The sequence below is a fragment of the Pelodiscus sinensis genome, chromosome 3 (genome assembly GCF_052426305.1).
Source record: "Pelodiscus sinensis isolate ZL-2025 chromosome 3, ASM5242630v1, whole genome shotgun sequence".
Lineage (NCBI taxonomy): Eukaryota > Metazoa > Chordata > Testudines > Trionychidae > Pelodiscus > Pelodiscus sinensis.
The window spans coordinates 182,981,393-183,001,607 of NC_143054.1; the positions used below are offsets into that span (position 1 = coordinate 182,981,393).

Sequence of the window (20,215 nt, forward strand, 5' to 3'; positions counted from 1 at the left end):
GGTACCAGAAGTTTTGTATCATCCTTTGTAGACAGTGGTACATAAGACTGATGTATTTTTTGAGAGTTATCAAACTCCCCACTTACTGTGACATCAGGTCAAAAATTAGTAGAGTGAATACATGAGGTATTGGGTTGTACTTTGAAGGCAACATCCTAGACCTATTGAAATCAAGCTCCTCTTGAATCCAGTGAAGTGAGATTTCAAGAGTTCCAAAAAGAATTCAAAACACCGATGACAAAAATCGCCTTTAAAATACACAGCTTTTAAATTTTTTTTCTCTTGTAATAGCAGGAGCTACACAAGAAGTCCTTATTTGCTCTTCCATGATTGATTTCTATAATTATGTGTAAATAAATGACAGTAAGTGCACAGATAATGCAATTACATGAACAAATAGTTAATTATGGTTAGATTATAGTAATTATGATCATAGAAATTGCTCATGCAAATTAAGTGCATAATTGCACATCTAACTTGTTTGAAAAATCAGGCTACAATTCTCAGTCTCAGTAGTGTTCCTATCTATGCACATTATTTCCCAATGAATTTTCTTTATATTTCAACTTTACTTTATTTTCTTTTGGAGATTGACAGATACCACCACAGGAAAAAAAATTCCAGCTGCTACTCCTAGATCTGAAAAAGAGAATATTATCAAGACCGCTTTTTTCTTATTAATGACCATTAGTATTTCATCTTCAGCTAGGTCTGACTAAACATAAGCAGGGGAGCCTATAGGCTCGCTGGGTCTCTGGGCAATGTGAGAAGGCCTGGCTCTGTACACCTGGAAGGGGCGGGGTCTTGGGCAGAAAGGGTGGAGCTCGGGCACCACCCAGGTGGCCTGGTAGGGGCCCCCCTCCCTGCTGGCTCTTGGAGACAGCTGGAACACACTGCTTTTGAATTAGCAGGCCTCTGGTCAATTGTCCCCTTTGCCCCCCCTCCCCACCACACACATTCCCCTCATCTGCAGGTCTGTGCCTACAGAATGGATTATCCCTGGTAAAAGTGCAGTTTTATTCTGCAAACAGGAATTTCCTAATTCCTGCCCTCCCTCCTATCCCTCATTTAATACATTTTCTTAGTACAGTAAAACTCCAATAGTCCGGCATCCAGTAGTCCGGCACTCCTGATAGTCTGGCATCAAAATGGCAAGAGCCTAGTGAGTGAGCTTCGGCAAAAAATGAGTCACAAGGTAACAGTGGCAGCAGCTGAACTGAGCAAAAAGGGTAAAAAAGGCTTAAAAAAACCTAAAAAAAACCTTACAGTATACTGTATGCAGTATGTACAATAAAAAGGGTTAAGAACACTTTATATACAGTATATAATGTATACAGTGTATATATATATATATATAACCAGCTTATAGTATCTCCTGATAGTCCGGCATATCTGATAATCCGGCACCACCTAGGTCCCATAGGTTCCGGATTATCAGAAGTCTACTATATTTGCTCTACTTAAAAGGCCTTGACTTCGGCTTGGACTCCCTGTATTAGGAAATTTTATAGACAGATATTTTTGGCAAGAACTTAATCATGTTTTCTGTTGTGATCAGAGAGCACCTTTTAACAATGGGCAAATCTCAATTTGTTTCTCAATTTTGTCTCTTTAATATGCTCAACATGCTGGTTTCATGATCTGAGACTCGTAAGACTGTAGAAGACCTTCCCCTCCTCTTCTTACTAATGCAGGAGATGGAATAAACAAGCCCCATGAATGTGTGAAATTCTGCTGTGTTTGGAGAGAGTTATTGCAACTAAAGATTAAAGATTCATTACCCCTCACTAACAAAGTCATTTCCAACACCATAGCCACACAGTTACATCTGGTCTTCAGTTATCAGATGCAGTTTAATCCAAAGGGATCACAGCAATGATCAAAGAAAGGATTGTAGTCCCTCTTGTTAGGAGAGGTCTCCGTTCTTTTCCAGTGAGGGTACTTGTTACAGCCTCTCTCCGAGTTACGAACCAAACACTTGGCCGTAACTCGATCTGTTCGTAACTTGGACCCCATTGAGTTACACGCGACTGCACTGTTCGTAAGCGTGGGTCGCATTCGTAACTCAGGGACTGCCTTTACGACCGCTCCATGAGAGCTTTGGTCGTAAATGTGAACGGTCGTAACTTGACCGTTCGCAACTCGGGGAGCGGCTGTAATTATGATCCATGAAGTACTAATGATGCCAGCATAGCAGCCTAGATTCCTTATCTAAACACAGGGAAGCAAAGCTTGACATTTCATTGCAATCAAGGTAGGGTTGCTGAAGCACAGACTTTGTTTTCTATCTTTGGGACTTCTGTAAGAATTACCTTTTACAAGGGCTAAGTCAATGATTTTTGCATAACTTGCATGTAAAGAAGCCACAAAAGTTTGGTAACTTAGGACCCTGTAAAAAAAATCTTCTCTCTAGCATCATACCCTGCCTTTACTTCAGTTTTTCTACATATGTAACCGATCAGGCCAGCTCACCAGCCAGCTATATTTCCTCCATTACCAGCATTTCCTTCCTGTTTCCTAGGAAGGGTTTTATTACTCTAACAATTAAACATCAGTGTCAATAGATAAGGCAGGCCCTGCTATCTAGCTCTCCTAAGTCTCAGAGGCTCTTTGCAGATAACTACACAGTAGGTATCCCCAAACAGGCCTTTCACCTACCTGCAATGGCAACCCCATTCCGGGGTCTTTCCCCAATCCACAGTCTCCTACAGGAATCTCCCTAGATCTCTCCCTCAGAGCAGAGGCTGCCCTTTTTAGCCCAACAGGCTTGGCTCTGCTTCACACTCTTTTATGTCATCCTGGGATGTATTTCCTTCTTCTGGGAAGGCAAACTGAAGCTGGCAGAAGATGCAGCGGAGCACCAATCTTCATAAAAGGCCAGCTCACCTAGTGACAGGCCCATAGTTTTAAAGTTTACTAGAAGAGAAAAGCATAATGTAGTAGTTCAGAATAGGCACATTATTGTGTCATGTTCCAGGGCTTGGTGAAAGCAGCCTGGAACCTTATACATACCCCAACATGGGACCGTGCTATCTCTATGGATATGCCCTCATAGTGGCCCATCTAATTTGGGGTGGGGTTAATGGTGGAAGGAACCACCTGCACAAAAGCTACCACTACTTCTCTTTGCCCTGGCTGGAGCCCCTGTCTTCTTCTGTCCACCGCTCTCTGTTTACAAGCAGGCTGAGGTCTGTCAAGGATGAGGGAAGGTCTGTTTCCATCCATTTGAGCAGAGGACTCAGTGCAGGGGGTCCTTGGGAACCAATGCTGACTCTTCTGAGCACCAAGAAGATTCTGGGAAACATTCCTGCTACTCCAGCAAAGGGCTTTATGGTCAGGGACACACCTTGTGAAATCAGGTTTCAGAGAGGTGGCTGTATTAGTCTGTTTCAGCAAAAACAAAGAGCCCGGTGGCACTTTAAAGACTAATACATTTATTAGGGTATTAGAGCATTAGCTTTCGTGAACTACACCTCACTTCCTCAGTGCTAAAGAAATAAATTTACAGTCACGCTCCCATGTCTGTAACTTTTTTTTTCCTCTTCTTTCTGTCTTTTTTTTTTTTTTTTTCTTTTCAGCATTGGAGGAAGTGAGTTGTAGCTCTCACAAGCTTATGCTCTAATAGCCTAATAGTCTTTAAAGTGCCTCCAGACTTGTTGTTCTTGTGAAATCAGCTATCAGGCTGCATGCACATGAACCATAGACAATTAAACATGATGCCTGCCTGAAAAGAAGCTTGATCTCTGTGACTCCAAAGAACTAAATGATTACAAAATAGCTGGCTAAGAACATGATCCTTTTTTACACAACAACCAAGTGCAAAACTCCTGTTGATATCAACTGGGACAAGACTGGTCTCTAATTTAGTTTCAACAGCAACAGATTTCTTGCCTTTTGTTTCCTCTCCTGTTTAAATATGCGCTCTCTCACTTTTTCTCCCTCTTCTCCCTGCTCACCCTTTAGCATTAGCCATGGAATGTACACGGATGATGGGATGCACATAAACACTAAACAATGAGGGCATGTCTACACTACAGTGTTATTTTGAAATAGCTTATTTTGAAATAATGCGTCTACACTGAGTGGACTCTGAATCACATTTAAAGCTGACCGGAATCAGTTCCAGCAGGGTACCAGGTCAGGACTTACTGTGTGGGGCTGCTGTCTGAGGCTATCAGAGGCTGTGCTTAAAGGGAACCCCCCCAACCTCCACACAGCCAGTTCTCAGGTTTCCCTGTTGCTTGTCTACCTCGATGAGGGACAGAAAAGCATTTTCTCCGAGTGCTGTGGTTGCCCTCACTCGGGACACCACAGCACTCTGCAACATGGAGCCAGAGCTGCCACTCTGATGCTTCTCTTGGACGCATTGCTGTGAGCCTGGCTGCGCTTTCTGCAAGCTGCCATCCAGGAGGTCCATTGGGGGGCTGTCAGTATCCAGGTGGCCATGTGGGAGAGCTCCACCCTGAGGAGCACTAAGAGCCTCCCTGGTCTATCCCACTGGGGACTTGTGCCTCATTCCTCCCTCATGTCCTTCCACTTACCCCTCCCTAACCCCCCTTCCTGATGTCAAATAAAATACACGTATTTTCATGAACACAAACTCTCTTTATTTAACAAAACTGGGAGAGGGGTGAAATGAAACTCTGGTGAGACTGAGGAAAGGAGGTGGGAGAGGGGAGGAGGAAACCTGGGAGGAGGAAGCTGGAAGGGGGAAGCAAGGGGAAGAAGGGGGAGGGGAAGCTCGGGGTTGGGGGTCTCGCTGGACTAACTTGATTGTCATGCAAACCTGCTCCTGTGTTCGCATGTGGCCTTTGGTGGCCAGGCTGGCAGCTATCCTGCCATAGACGGCCGCGTTCCTCCATCTAGTGCAAAGATCATAGATGTTGGGGGCATCCCCTCCAAACCTGAGTAAGGTCCATGATCTCCACCGTGGACCAGGAAGGCGCCTGCCTTCTCCAGGCCCTGGCAGGCTCTTGGGAGCTGGCAGACTGTTCCTGGGGAGCAGTGGAGGGCTGGCTGCCAGTGGCTCGCTGGCTCATGTTTTGGGGCCACTGGGCCAGGGGCAGTGATTGCTGGCTCTGGGCTGGCAGGGTTGGAGCTGGCACAGGCACTGTGGCCAGAGTCTACCCCTTTAAAGGTTCCAGGAAGGGGGGGAGGGAGAGAAGTGTTCTTCGTTGAGGCTGGAGTGGCCACCAGGGCACCCTGGGAAGGCTGGAGGCCCCCTATTTCGAAATAAGTGTCTACACAGCACTTATTTTGAAATAGCTATGTTGAATTTGGCGTTATTCCTCGTGGAATGAGGTTTACCAAATTCAAAATAAATGTTCCACTATTTCGAATTTATTTCGAAATAGCGGTTTGGCTGTGTAGACGCTAGGAAAGTTATTTCAAAATAAGAGCTGTTATTTAGAAATAACTTCACTGTGTAGACATACCCTGACAGGATACTGCCCTGTCTGAAAAGTCACAGTAGGCTCTGCCAATAGACAATGTTATGCAGTCTGGGGAGTCAAAATTTATAAACATGAACTGTAAAGGGGAATCATTTCTCCTGCGACTATTGCCCCTCGTATTATTAAAAATGACACTCTGAGAAGAAATTTAGTAATAGGAAAGTGCTATAAATCTTAATTACTGATGCTGAAAATATTGTTTCCATAGATTGTTTTAATTTAAGAGAGAGACAGAAAATTTGGCATTATATACCACTTGCCAAAAGCAAAGGAAACTTGCATTATCCACCCTGATTTAAGACTGCTAATTCACAGGGCCATACTCTGCAATGCTTAAAGCTCTTGATCAGTTCTTACTCGGGCACAATTTTAACTTTTTCAATCTGGATAATTTCAGTAGAAAACATAAATAATAGCAAGAGTGAAGGCCTGAGTAGAAAATAAATATAGGCTCCAGGACTTGGTCCAGTGTCTTTACAATCTTTTAGTGGCTCTACACTTTTGTACTTTATTTTACATGACACCCTGGTAACTTCTAGGAAAAGATATAGTTAAAAGATCAAAACAACAATCCAGCTGATGAACACAGTACTTTGTAAACAAGTCACCAAAGTGTTTGACTAGCACGAGGTAATAACTCCTCTGAGGTATTTTCAATAAGTGCTCCCTAGATAGATGTAAACATGTTTCATTAACTGGTATAACTGTTTAAAATCAAAACAGAAAAAAATAAAGTTGTGAACGATCTGTCACGATTAACCTTTTGATACTCATATTACATGCTTTTGATCTGATCACGTGAAAAGGATGTGATTCAATAGATCATGTGCTTACTGGTGTTATTTATATTTCAACAGAACCTCCAGAGTAAACCCTCTTATGCTGTACGGACACATGCTACTGATTTGTAGTAAAAACATTCCATGCTCCAAAGAGCTTATGACCTGAATAACCAAGAAAAAGGGTAGAAAAGTACTGTTATTCCTGCTTTTGTAGCTGAGAAACAGAGGCCCAGGAAGATTGAATGGCTTTCCCAAGGTCACAGAGCTTGTCTGTTGCAGAGCAGGGATTTGCACGTCAATCCAGTGATTTAGTCACAAAATCACCTCTTTTCATTTCTTATTTGCAGTCTGTCAATCACAATCAATCTCATGGTATCATTTGTGCACCCAAGTGAGGGCAAAACACTGTAGGCGATCAGTATGTGCCAGCCTTTCATTTCTGCAGGGCTCAGCTTTGACTGCAACTGTGTAGGAGATGAATTTGTTGGTTATTTTCAAATAAATGGAGACTAGATAGAAAAGGTTGAGTATAAGCTAATTATTTAAATGACTCAACACTGTAATAGAGCATGCTCTTGGGTTAGCCCACATAAATTCATTATTTCTGTGTTCCATAATTTGACTTCTTCAAAATGCAGGACAATGTAGCACTTTAAAGACTAACAAGATGGTTTATTAGATGATGAGCTTTCGTGGGCCAGACCCACTTCCTCAGATCAAATAGTGGAAGAAAGTAGTCACAACCATATATACCAAAGGATACAATTAAAAAAAATGAACAAATATGAAAAGGACAAATCACATTGCAGAACAGAACGGGGATGCGGGGGGGTGGGAAGGGGGAGGAAGGAAGGTAAGTGTCTGTGAATTGCTGATATTAAAGGTAGGGAGAGTGGGATGTTTGTGAGTTAATGGTATTACAGGTGATAATTGGGGAAACTGTCTTGGTAATGGGTGAGAAAGTTCAAAGACTTGTTAAGTCCTTGTTGGCAAGTGTCGAATTTTAACATGAATGACAGTTCAGAGGATTCCCTTTCAAGTGCAGATGTAAAAGGTCTTTGTAGCAGAATGCAGGTGGCTAAGTCATTTAGAGAGTGTCCTTTCTGGTGTTCTTTCTGGCAAGAAACTGTTTTCTCTTTGTGATCTCGTCTGATATCTGTTTTGTGGGCATTAATCCTTTGGCGAAGTGTCTGAGATGTTTGTCCAATGTACATAGCAGACGGACACTTTCGGCACATGATAGCATAGATTATATTTCTGGATGCGCAGGAATATGTGTTCTTGATCTTATAACTCACTTGGTTAGGTCCAATAATGGTATCAGCAGAATGAATATGTGGACAAAGCTGGCAACGGGGTTTGTTGCAAGGGAAGGTACCAGGGTTGGTATTAGTATGGTATGTCCTGTGGTGGTTGGTAAGAATCATCTTGAGGTTAGGTGGTTGTCTATAGGAGACTATGGGTCTGTCTCCCAGAGCCTCTTTGAGTATGGTATCCTGTTCCAATATAGGCTGTAGTTTATTGATAATGTGTTGGACAGGTTTAAGTTGGGGGTTGTAGGTGATGACAAGTGGTGTTCTATTGTTGGTTTTCTTGGGTCTGTCTTGAAGTAGATGGTTTCTAGGTATTCGTCTGGCTCTTTCAATTTGCTTTTTTATTTCTCTGGGTGGGTAGTTGAGATTTATAAATGCTTGGTAGAGATCCTGAAGCTTCTGGTCTCTGTCAGTGGGGTTAGAGCAGATGCGGTTGTATCGAAGGGCTTGGCTATAGACGATGGATCGTGTGGTGTGTTCTGGATGGGAGCTGGATGCATGTAGGTAACTGTATGAGTCGGTGGGTTTTCTGTAGAGAGTGGTGTCTAATTTTCCATTGTTGATTTGTACGGTGGTGTCCAGGAAGTGGATCTCTCGTGTAGAATGGTCCAGGCTGAGGTTGATGGTGGGGTGTAGGTTGTTGAAATCTCTGTGGAATATCTCCAGTGTTTCTTGGCCATGTGTCCAGATCATAAAGATGTCATCGATGTACCGTAGGTAGAGGAGGGGTGAAAGGGGACGGGAGTTGAGGAAACGTTGTTCTAGGTCAGCCATAAAGATGTTAGCATACTGTGGGGCCATGCGTGTACCCATGGCTGTGCCGCTGATCTGGAGGTATAAGTTGTTCTCAAACTGGAAATAATTGTGGGTGAGAACAAAGTTACATAGGTCTGCTATCAGGTTGGCAGTAGTGTCCTCTGGGATAGTGTTTCTAATTGCTTGTAATCCGTCTTCATGTGGGATGTTGGTATATAGAGCTTCTACATCCATGGTGGCAAGGATGGTATTATTGGGGAGGTTATCGATGTTTTGTAGTTTCCTTAGGAAGTCAGTAGTGTCTCGGAGATAGCTGGGGGTATTGGTTACGAAGGGTTTGAGAAGAGTGTCTACATAGCTGGATAGACCAGTAGTGAGCGTGCCAATACTTCTTCAAAAGGCATACAACCTTTGCCAGAATGTCTACACAAGGCATATTTTACCACAGTGCCTATCTAATAGCAAAGGTCCTTATGACTGCACAGTAGCCAGAGTATTTCACTCCCATACCAAAAATAACCCCATTACACAGAGTCTGGCAATCCACACAATTGTTTGCTAAATATAAAGGCTGCAAAATAACTCAGTATAATCTCCCAGATACGGAGTTCCAATGTCAAGGTGGTCAGAGAGGAGGATAGTGGTCAGGAACCTAATTGTGAATTGTGAGGATCAAAACAGCACATATAATCAACCTACCATGAAACTGAAAAGTGATTTGGTTCAGCTGCTCAGGCAGAGTCTATGCAAGGTACAATGCATCATGCATCCATGTAACTGAACCAGTGTTAGGCATTTATGAGAATAATACTTTCCAGGCTATTAAAAAAAAAGGTGATTCAAAGTTTCAGTCAGCCAGTCCATGTTAGCACCAGGAGAATTTAAAATGCCAGGCAATTTGGACTGTTATAAAACAGTAATAATTATATACAAAGTGTTGTGTCATCATTTTGTCTATACTCTGAGACCAGTGCAAAAGAGATGATTTAAAATACCAGGCATGCTAGTTTGTTCTCACTATGATAGGTGATCTACCGTACCTGTAAGAGAGGCTGATAACAGACTAATAAATTAACACAGACAGAATGTAGCCATTTAGACAGTGTAATAAAAAGTCATTTTTCAAGCTTTAAAAATACACTATAGCAAGTGTTTTGCAGACCACTGTGGAAGGTGATACTTACGTTACTCTGCATGTCTACAAATGATCCAGAACAACATTGTTTTCTAGAAATTAATCCAGAAAATATAGTCTGTTTCACTAGTAGCAAAATCCGTGTAATATCATCAGCAATTTTTATCGTGATTTCAGTATCTTTAGATAATTTATATACATGTTGTTTATTTGGAATTTACACATAGAAGCAAAGTTAATCATAGGCTAAGCTAGATGTCTGCTTACCTTTTCTTATCAAGGGGAACAAAAGAACAACCTTGGGGACTACCCAGACAATATGCCATCTCTAAACCTCTTCACTACCAGTTGTACTTGTAACTCATGTGCTAAGCATCATCCCTTTCTCATGAAATATAGCATTAGATACCATGACCATAAGCACAATGTTCTAAATGCTAGAGCACTGGACTAGCTCTCGAGAGATTTAGGTTTTCTTCCTGGGTTTGCTTCTAAGCTGCTTGGGGACCTTGGCTAGACACTTCTAGCTTTGTGTTTCAGTTTCCTACCTGTTAAATATGGATATTGTGGGCTTGCAATCTATTGATAAACACCATATTAGAACTAGGAATTGGTGATGATCATTTAAAAACCTGAGTTATGTTTGTACGTTTATGTAGATGAACTACTAGGAAGGGGCATAATTAGGAAAGAAAAAAACAAATGAACTAATTTAGTTAAATTTCCCGAGAGGATAAGAAAATTAGGATCTTTTTACAATATTTTGTTGGAATACTTATTCCTAATAGATTCAAACAATGCAGAAATAAAGATACATAATTATAGAAATAATTAATCTTGCAACTTTTCACATCATCCTCTATTCAGAGCCATCCTTACCCTTACACAGAATATGCATCTGAGTAGGACACCTGAAAATTTGGGGCATCACTGAGTCTTAATGTCCACCTACCCATCTCTTCTTATCCCTGTTCTGTGGCTTCACTTCCTCCAAAGAGGGTCTAGTTACTTTAAAAGTGAAAAAGTCTGCCAGACCTATTAGCAGAACACTGAAGCCAGGAAAGAGCAATTCAAGTGGTAATGAAACCATTTAACAGGTATTTACCAACCCCAGGTATATGCTGTCAGTTTCTGAATTTACTGTGTTAGTCTACAGAACCTTAGTTTAAAATCTGCTTTCAAAATATTTCATTAGTGTGTGGCTGAAGATTATAAAATCACAGCTCTAAAAAACCATCCCTCCACCCAGGCTGCCATTGATCATAGGGGCACCTGTTTAATAGTAAGGAGTAGGGCCTTAAGGACAGCCCTGCCTCTATACCTTCCAAGTCTTGTATGCTGATTTGGTAATTTCTCATACAGTCATCTGTAGGTCTGCTTCCACATGGCCCTCTATGCACAGTACAACCTCTCTGAGCTCATTTGCAAGCTCAGTCCATGTATATTTAAAATGCCTCTTTAAGACCTACTTCTGCCGGTTGCCTAGTGTAAAGTTAACATGATATTAATTGCTTACTGATGTTTTCTTTCCCAACCTCTGACTGGCTGTGTATCTGTCTTTAGACCAGTGATGGGCAACCAAGGCGAGAGAGTGGGCTGTATGAGTGTCTCTCCTTTATCTCAGTGGGCTGCAAGATTGTTGTAACCAAGATAGTCTCCTGGGATAGGGCGGTTTATAAATTGCACCTGCATACCTAGAATTTGCAGGCTGTGCCGATTGAATCATGGCAGCACTTTGATTTCATGCAGAGGGAGCATATAGCTCTCACAGTCAATGTTGTGTGCAGTCAGCACTCATAAGAACATAAGAAAGGCCATACTGGGTCAGACCAAAGGTCCATCTATCCCAGTGTCCTGTCTTCCAATAGTGGCCGATGCCAGATGCCCCAGAGGGAGTGAATAGAACAGGGAATCATCAAATGATCCCTCTCCTTTCATCTGTTTGCAGCCTCTGACACACAGAGGCTAGGGACACCTTTCCAACCAATCCTGGCTAATAGCCATTGATGGACCTAACCTCCATTAATTTACGTAGTTCTGTTTTGAGTCCTGTTAAAGTCCTGGTCTTCACCACATCCTCTGTCAAAGAGTTCCACAGGTCAACCGTGCGCTGCATGAAGAAAAACTTTCCTTTGTTTGTTTTAAACCTGCTACCTATTTATTTCATTTGATGACCCCTAGTTCTTATGTTATGGGAACAAGTAAGTAACTTTTCCTTTTTCAATTTTTCCACACTACTCATGATTTTATAGACCTCTGTCATATCTCCCGCAGTCTCCTCTTTTTTAAGCTGAAAAGTCCCTGTTTTTTTAGTCTCTCTTCATATGGGACCCATTCCAAACCACTAATTGTTTTTCTTGCCCTTTTCTATATATTTTTTGAGATAAGGTGACCATGTCTGTACACAGTATTCAAGATGTGGGCATACCATGGTTTTATACAGAGGCAGACCTCTCTTCACGTGCCCTGGATTTACATGCGTGTGTGTTGTGGGGCAGGCTCCCCCTCAGGCTTACAGCCCTGTCATCATCGGGGTCATCCACACCCGCGTGCCTATCCACCTGCCCTCACCCCGTGTTTCCGCCTTTCTTAGTCCCGAGGTCTTCCAGTTTCCCGATCCCGGTAAGCCCGGCCCTTAGATAGTGGGGCCTGCCTGGCCCTAAGTGCTGCGGAGAGGGAGGGGGACTCGGGCCTGCCCCCGCTCCGGGTCCCGGCCCAGAACCCTAAAGACAGCAAAGTGGGTACGCTGTCTGGTTGGCGGGGGGTTTCCCGTAACTCACCAACCCTCGGGGTATGGGGCGACTCCTCCTCCTGTCCCCATCCTGGGCCACTTCCTCCTTCTTGTGGCAGGCATCGGCCCAGTGTCCGGCCTGCCTCTGGTCCTTCCCGTTTCTGTTCACTGGTGTTCTCCCCCGCCTCCCTTTTCCAGCTCTCCGGGCTCTCCCCTGGCTTTCCTCCCCTGCTTTCAGGGCTCTCCCCCGGCTCTCCTGCCCTGCTCTCCGGGGCTGGGCGCCATTTGAATGGGCTGCCGGACGTGGTCCCGCTCTGCCCCTCCGGGCGCGGGCTGATGACGTTGGCTGACGTCCCCCCTTGGCTGGCCTCCGGCCGGCCCCAAACTGCTCCCGAACAGGCCGGTCAGGAGCGCCGGGGGGTCGCATGGGTGCCAGGGTGCTCAGTGCTCCCTGCCTCCTCCGTCAGGCTCTCAGCGGCCCACTCGCCACCCAGCGCATCCACGGGTGACTGGGGAGTGCAGGGCGCCATGGACTCTGCTCGTCCGGAGCCCGGTGCCCCATCACGGTGTGACTTGGGTAATACTGTTAGGGAAAAAAAACTATGCAGATGGAAACGAGCGGAATCTGGCAATCAATGGTAAGCAAAATGTCTCGTAGGACACACATAGAACCCCAGTAGGTTCTTTGACTAGGGACTATCCTTATTGGGTATTTGGAAAGCAGTCAGTGCAGAATGAGCACTGCATACATAAAATATTAGCAGTCAAAGGGTACATCTACACTGCAACACTATTTCGAAATAACTAGCGCTATTCTGAAATAACTTAGTCCACGCCTACACAGCAGGCAGTTATTTCAAAATAGTGTCAAAATACTGTCAAACTGGAGGATTCCTTACTCCAACTCTGACGAGGAGTAAGAGAAGTTGGAGGAAAAGTGCTCTATTTTGAAATAAGTGCTGTGTAGATGCTCCCAATTTCAAAATAAGCTACGTAGCTTATTTTGAGTTAAACCCTGTTGTGTAGACGCACCTATACATACATCATATAACCACATCAACACTGACATTAATGATCAGATTTTGATGAAATTGTAGATTCTCACAAGGGGTTTCTGAAAGTTGAGGTCCTGAACGTTCTCAAAATGGTATATACATAATAAAACTAGGACAATAATAATTAATGACTCCAGATACCTGATCATGTGCTTCTCTTACAGTGCACATCTATGACAGGGAGCATATGCCCTGTGGGGATCCACAGATGAAGTTTTTGTCCCAATAGAAACAGAAGTGGGAGAGTGGCAATTCCTGTCCAATCTCCCAAAGTCCCTGCAGGAGAGGTGGTAAGATAGGAAACTGAGCCACAGATTACATTCTAAAGAAATCATCTATTGCTTCCAGGAGATTTGAAGTCTTGCGGGAAATTTTATTCCTAACTGTGTTTCTGAGTTCTCTGTAGGTCTGCAAGAGCAGAACTGCAGAATGAGTGGGTGTGAATTCCATCCTCTCTTTCTTTTCTGGTGCTGTGGCAAAACAGCTGAGCCAGCTGACCTAGATATATTTTCAAAAATCCTGATTTGTGTGCACACAGCACACATTTGTAAATGCAAACAAGCACTTTTGCATACAAATCAGGTTGGTGGGCACATTGTTATCCACTTCATATGCCAGAATTTTTGTGTATGCAAATTGAGGTCTCTAGTCACAGTTATTTTTCTCATAACAAATCAGTGGAAATCTGGAAGATGTCTTGTCTCCTTGCCAGAGATTAAAGAGGGAGAAAGAAGGACCTTTCTCTAAAGGCACAGAAAGAGATTTGTGCTTTATATAGCATTGTTTCTTTACAATGTTTATTTCCCTTGCTTGCTTCTGCTATTTATTTCTGTCATATCTTAGGGAAATATGACATGTGACTTGGGACTATGACATTTTTTTAATATTGCAGTCATGGGAAAAGAAATCTTACAAATAGTGGAAAATGGCTCTCTGTCTTGCATGAATCACAGAACCTGGGTCTGTTCAGCAGCATTAGTCCCAGCCTTTCCTCAGGATCCTCTCTCATGCCTGTGCTGCCATTTTAAGGGGAGATTCTAAATAAGAAGTTGCATTAAAGTTTTAGTTGGAATGGGTTTAAATACGTTACAGTGGAACATCATGAAAAACATGTATGTTTGTCTGTATGTGCATCAAGCATTAATAACATTTTTTTTAAAAAAGGCTAGTGAATCAAACTCATACAATTCTTACTAGAGAACAGAGATGGATGAGAACCAAAATCTCAGCTCCAAGCATCTTCACACTTCAGCTGCTTCCAGCTGCTGAACTTGGCTGTGAATATCACACTGACTTCTTTCTAGGATTGTTGTAAGCAACCCCAGAATCAAACATCCCCAGACTTTGGGGGCATTTGAAATCTGGGCCTAGACCCAGATATTTAGAGCAGGGCAGGACCCCATCTCCACCAAATATTGTCCTTACCTTCAAGGAAAAAGCATATGTGGAAAATAAAGTGAGAAGAGCAAGACTTTGCTAGGTGTAATCACATTCTTGACCATGGCTGAAACAAATCTTAACTGATTAGTGCAAAGCATAGAAGGAAAAGGAATAAATGCTACAAGACCAAAAGCAGATGTAAAGCTGCAAGGATAGCAGTAACGATTGTGATGAGATTTTCAGTAGGGCTGCAACAGCCAGGATTGATGAGACCTGACACAAGCTGTAGGACCAGGCCTAAAGTAATCCACTAATGAATATGTGCTACAGGTCCTCCCCTATGCCTTATTTGTTGGCTATGAGTCTATTACAGTCTCAGTTACAAGACCATGGCTCTTAAGCTTATACTCATATTTTTCTATTTCTGGAAGTCCCTGGTTCAATCCGTGATGCCAGCCATCCATGTAATGGAAGTTCAAGGAGTCAGAGATATTTAGAAGCAAATAGGTAACAGTGACACACAATGGAGAACCTACTATAAAGGGGAAAAATTATAGAATAAGTGGAAGAGAAGCTCTGTGTCATGTATTGTAACTTCACAGTGTTGTCAGAAAAAACCCACAGCAAAGAAAAAAAATGTAGTCTATTTATGGTATTTTAACCACTTAGTCGCATAAGGGTGGTGCAAAGCAACCTGCTTCACGGGAAGCTTTATGAGCAACCAAGATGTGTCTGAATGTTTTGGCACAGGGAGAGGATGAATTTCCTCTTTCCCCTCCCTTTGTGAGCATAGGCACAGATGATTTCTAGGCCTTAGATCTTTCTCTCCCACTCTATAAATCCATGACAGAAACCAGCTGTCCTACTGTTTCCACATCTCATTATTGTCTATTGTATCCAGCAATGATAGATAAGCAAATGTCTGTTAAGGAATGTTTCTAACAAAATGAAGCAGCAGTGAAATAGTAAATGATGTTGACATTAAATTGTGAATAGGTTTCAGAGTAAACATTCCATTGTTATGAGTGGGGCAATTCTCATTACTTTTGTAACTCTTGCTTTAGCCTGTCTGCAGACTCAAAACAACTCCGTATTGGTTTATAGTGTTTGGAAGATTTCTTTGCAACCAAAGGTGCTAGAAACATAATTTTAAAAAATAGAAAACTTCCAGAACATGGTTCTCTGGTGAGAGTGTGTGGATGCCGATTCATGGAATACACGAATTTGTACTACATGCATAATACATTTAGTAAAAATCAATCACAAAGTGCATAGTGTGACTGGAAATTGTGTATCTACAGGGGCATTTTTAGTCTCCTTTTGTAAATGCTTGTGCCCAAATCCTGAGTTGTGTCTAAAGAGCACTTGGTGTAGCTTAAGAGGAGTCACCTTTGCTGCCCCTTCAACCTAAGCCCATCCTGGTGCCTGGCTGGTTCTGGGTATGAAGTAGTAGAGCAACCTGAAAGTTGCTCTGTTTTATGCTGGAGGCCTGTAGTCCTTAGTACCATTCTGGAAAAAGATCATGAGGGCAGAGATATGTGCTGGCCACGCTCCTTTTCCCCTCACCATTATCCCCATGTTGGTGGAAAGGTGGTGTAGGCTTTACACTTATGCAGAGGAAATCCTTCAATGGCTGGCTACATTAGATTTAGGACACTTTTCTCTGCTGGAATAGTACAAGAATGTCCCTTAAAGATTGAGGCCTTAGGGTTTGATTTTTAATGGGAGTCGTGCTTGAGGAAAGAATTTAGTCTCAGAACCACAAAACATTATTGATACAAGTGGAATGTGTGTTCCATTAGGCTTTGTCTACACTGCAAGTTTTTGCGGCAGAAAATACACTAATGAGGATCTCCTTAGCATAAGTCACAATATCATTAGCATATTTTCTTCCGTTTCTTTTTGTGCAAGGGATTTTTGCGCAAAATGAAGCAGTGTAGCTGCTTCCATTTTGTGCAAAAATCCTGTTTTGCACAAGATCCTTATGCCACTTTGGGAGAGGCATTAAGATCTTGTGCAAAACCCCCGTTTTGCGCAAAACGGAAGCAGCTACAACCAGACTTTAACAAACCTTTTATTTTACAGACAGACACGACCTAGGGTTGGGGGCGGTATTAGCCCAGGAGGAGGAGGGGGCAGAACATCCAGTACTGTATTTAAGCCGTAAACTATTTCCCTGGGAAAAGGGGTACGCGACCATCGAAAAGGAAGCTCTGGCCCTCAAGTGGGCCATTGACTCTTTGCGGTATTTCCTCCTAGGTGACAAATTCACCCTGGTAACAGACCACGTGCCCCTCCAGTGGATCCAGAGTATGAAGAATATGAACCCGCGCATATTAAGGAGGTACTTAAGTTTGCAACCATACCAGTTTGAAGTAAATCATCGATTTGGCACCGCAAATGCAAATGCAGATTGTTTATCGCGGATACCAGAGTGTGAAACCAGAGAGGTGGCAGGGATGGGCGAGGGTCCAAGGGGGAAGGTGTGTGATGGAGCAGACGGCCCAGTCGCGCTGCCCCTCACTAAGGGACGCGACGGGAGGGGGGAAGAATGGCTGGAGGGGGGCCATTGCGACAGCGGGCTGGCGGCAGAGAGCCTCAGAGCCGTGCCGGCTGCGTCCTCAACTGCCAAGGCCGCAGACCGGCGGAGCAGCCAGACGCGGCCAGATGACATCAGGAGTGACATCATCGGGGAATCCCTGAGGGGCAGGGCCAATTGTGCGGAGGTGGAGGCAGCTGGAGAGGGAGGGCCTGAGCCCCCTTCCCGGACCGGAGGAGGTGAGTAGTTCAGAGCACGAAAGTATCTAAAAGCGAAAAGAGGGAAATACTATTCGGGGAGTTGCAGACATTGGCGGCACCCCACTGATACTCCCGGGGAGCGGGTTTGGTGAACGGGTAACAGGGACCCAGACCCGCGCTCTCCCATGGGTCCTAGCCCAGGGCCCTAAGGACAGGTTCAAACATGCTCCTGTCCAGCTGATGAGGCTCTTGCCTCAACTCGCCAGCCTGCGGGCACTGGCAGGGGCGCCCTGCCCTGGTCTACTTCCTACCCCTTGCCACCATCGTGACTCGCCCATAAGGACGTCCTTCTGCGTCTCCCCGGCAGGAACCTACAACCCCCCGGTCCCACCAGCCTGGAATTTCGGGAGTTTCCTTCTCCACAGGGGAGGAGGAAGTCGGCTTCCTTGCTTCCCGTCCCGCATTCCCTCTCTGCTTGCCTCCCCCTCCTTTATCCAACCTGGTGTGGGCAGGCCCCTAAGCCCCGCCCCCCGATGCTGCACACTGTGGGGCGTGATGCTGCAATGCCACCTCACCCTGCTCTCCAGCTCCCTGTCAGCGTGAGCCCTGCCCCCAGCCCAGGTCCGTGGCGCTGCGCAGCTCAGCTGTGCCACGGCCCGCGAGCAAGCGGCACAAGCTGATGGCCGAGCCCCATGCTCCCCATACAGCACTGGAGGGCACTAAAGGGTCACCATGTCTGACACCATGTCTGACACCATGTCTGACACTTAAATTTAAAGATGAAACTGAAGCTGACACTATAAAACATCCTACTTAGCTGAATGCTTCACTCAGCTAAGAAAGAAATAAAAAGTTGGATCCTATTTCACTGATCTTAAGATTTGACCTTGGCCAAGCTCTTACAATATTTGGAGGCAAACACTCTGTTGTCATTTTTTTTAACAAGCGTAAAGGGTACTGAATGCCTTCACCCTTCCTAGACTTATCATAGAATCATAGAATCATAGGACTGGAAGGGACCTCGAGAGGTCATCGAGTCCAGCCCCCCGCCCTCAAGGCAGGATCAAGCTCCGTCTACACCATCCCTGACAGATGTCTATCTAACCTGTTCTTAAATATCTCCAGAGAGGGAGATTCCACCACCTCCCTTGGCAATTTATTCCAATATTTGACCACCCTGACAGTTAGGAATTTTTTCCTAATGTCCAATCTAAACCTCCCCTGCTGCACTTTAAGCCCATTACTCCTTGTCCTGTCCTCAGAAACCAAGAGGAACAAATTTTCGCCTTCCTCCTTGTGACACCCTTTTAGATATTTGAAAACCGCTATCATGTCCCCCCTTAATCTTCTTTTTTCCAAACTAAACAAGCCCAGTTCATGAAGCCTGGCTTCATAGGTCATGTTCTCTAAACCTTTAATCATTCTTGTCGCTCTTCTCTGTACCCTTTCCAATTTCTCCACATCTTTCTTGAAATGTGGCGCCCAGAACTGGACACAGTACTCCAGCTGAGGCCTAACTAGTGCAGAGTAGAGCGGCAGAATGACTTCACGAGTTTTGCTTACAACACACCTGTTATCAAGCGCTATTGTGCTCAGATGGAATGTTACTTTTCAAGCTTCAGACACTGTGCATGATGCCAAAGATGATCCACATGACCTTTATCACTACTATTTTTCCATGGACTTTCAATTGCCGATATTAGCTCATGCTGCCCCTCAAGTACTTGGACACCCTCCCTGTACACCAGTTTGTTTAATGTGAGTCTGGCAGAAGTGGGTAATGGCCTGGGGTTTGTTTAGCTTTCCTTGGGATTACAGAACGTCACCCTTCAGAACAAAGCAGCACTTTGTGGTAAATTTCATGATACTACATTTGGGCACAATTCTTTACATTCAATAAGTGGCTCACAGATAAATTACAAAAAGCATAGCAATGTTCAGAAGGAATGGGCTTTGCTATTATATTTTGCATCCTTGATCCAGAGGTATAGTTTGAAGGAGTGGAAAGGATCCATGATAAATTCCCTCCGGGAGACTGCAAAAATAGCTCTAACGTGCCTCCACTTCTATTCAGTGGTCTGGGTCTCAGTGCCTGCTGAGCCTGGCATGGGGTAAGGGACTGGGTCCATAATGACTAACCTGTGTCCAGGTGGAAGACTTCCAATTTTCTTTAAGATTTACTATATTTCTCTTGATCAGGAGTGTCTCAAGATTTTAAACCTGCTGGTATCATCGTATGTGATGCTCTCAGGTTAATACTAGAATCTCTTGGTTTTACACTTTTAAAAATTGGCTCATATATACATTCTTAGTACTAGACTTCTGCAATTTCGATTATAATGAAGAATTAAAATATGCCCATTTTCATAAGGCACAGTGACATTGCTAAGGATGAGAGAGAGGTAGTGGATTTATGTTATTACCCTTGATTCTGTTTGAAGCCACAGATTCCCATTGAGAACAGTGATAATCAGTCAGTGGCAAATCTCCTTGTGGATATCTTTAGGAATTTGTCATGCTTTTTTCCTGTTTGTTCAGTGTTTCAGTTTTGAATGTTTCTCTGGTGTCTCCTTTGCATATTATTTTAAAATATTCTTACACCCCAGATTTGAATAGTTTAATAATATTTCTGTGTCTACACTGAAGTAATGGACATCTGTTGACAAAATATTCAACAAAATAAAACTGTAATAAAAGCAGATTATTGTCAATAAGCTTTAGAGCTGAGAGACTCAATTTTTCATCCTTAAAACTCTTCATTCTGCAAGTAGTTGTTTGAAAACATGGGTTCCCAAACTGGGAGTTGTGCCCCCCTGGGGGTGTGTGAAGAAATTCTGGGGGGGAGGAGGACGCAAGGCGACCCAGACACAC

General features: G+C 43.8%; 1 long non-coding RNA gene across 10 annotated transcripts in view; it reads left to right on the forward strand.

Moving 5' to 3' along the window:
* The window catches only part of LOC149525196 (uncharacterized), a 158,845-nt gene that overhangs the window by 31,227 nt on the left and 107,403 nt on the right, over positions 1–20,215 (forward strand). For 9 of the 10 annotated variants that reach the window (XR_016349281.1, XR_016349285.1, XR_016349278.1 and 6 more), the window contains one exon: positions 16,865–16,949. The exons of the other annotated variant lie outside the window; for it this stretch is intronic. This is a non-coding gene — a long non-coding RNA (uncharacterized LOC149525196). The remainder of the gene's footprint in view (positions 1–16,864; positions 16,950–20,215) is intronic. 10 annotated transcript variants of the gene reach the window in all.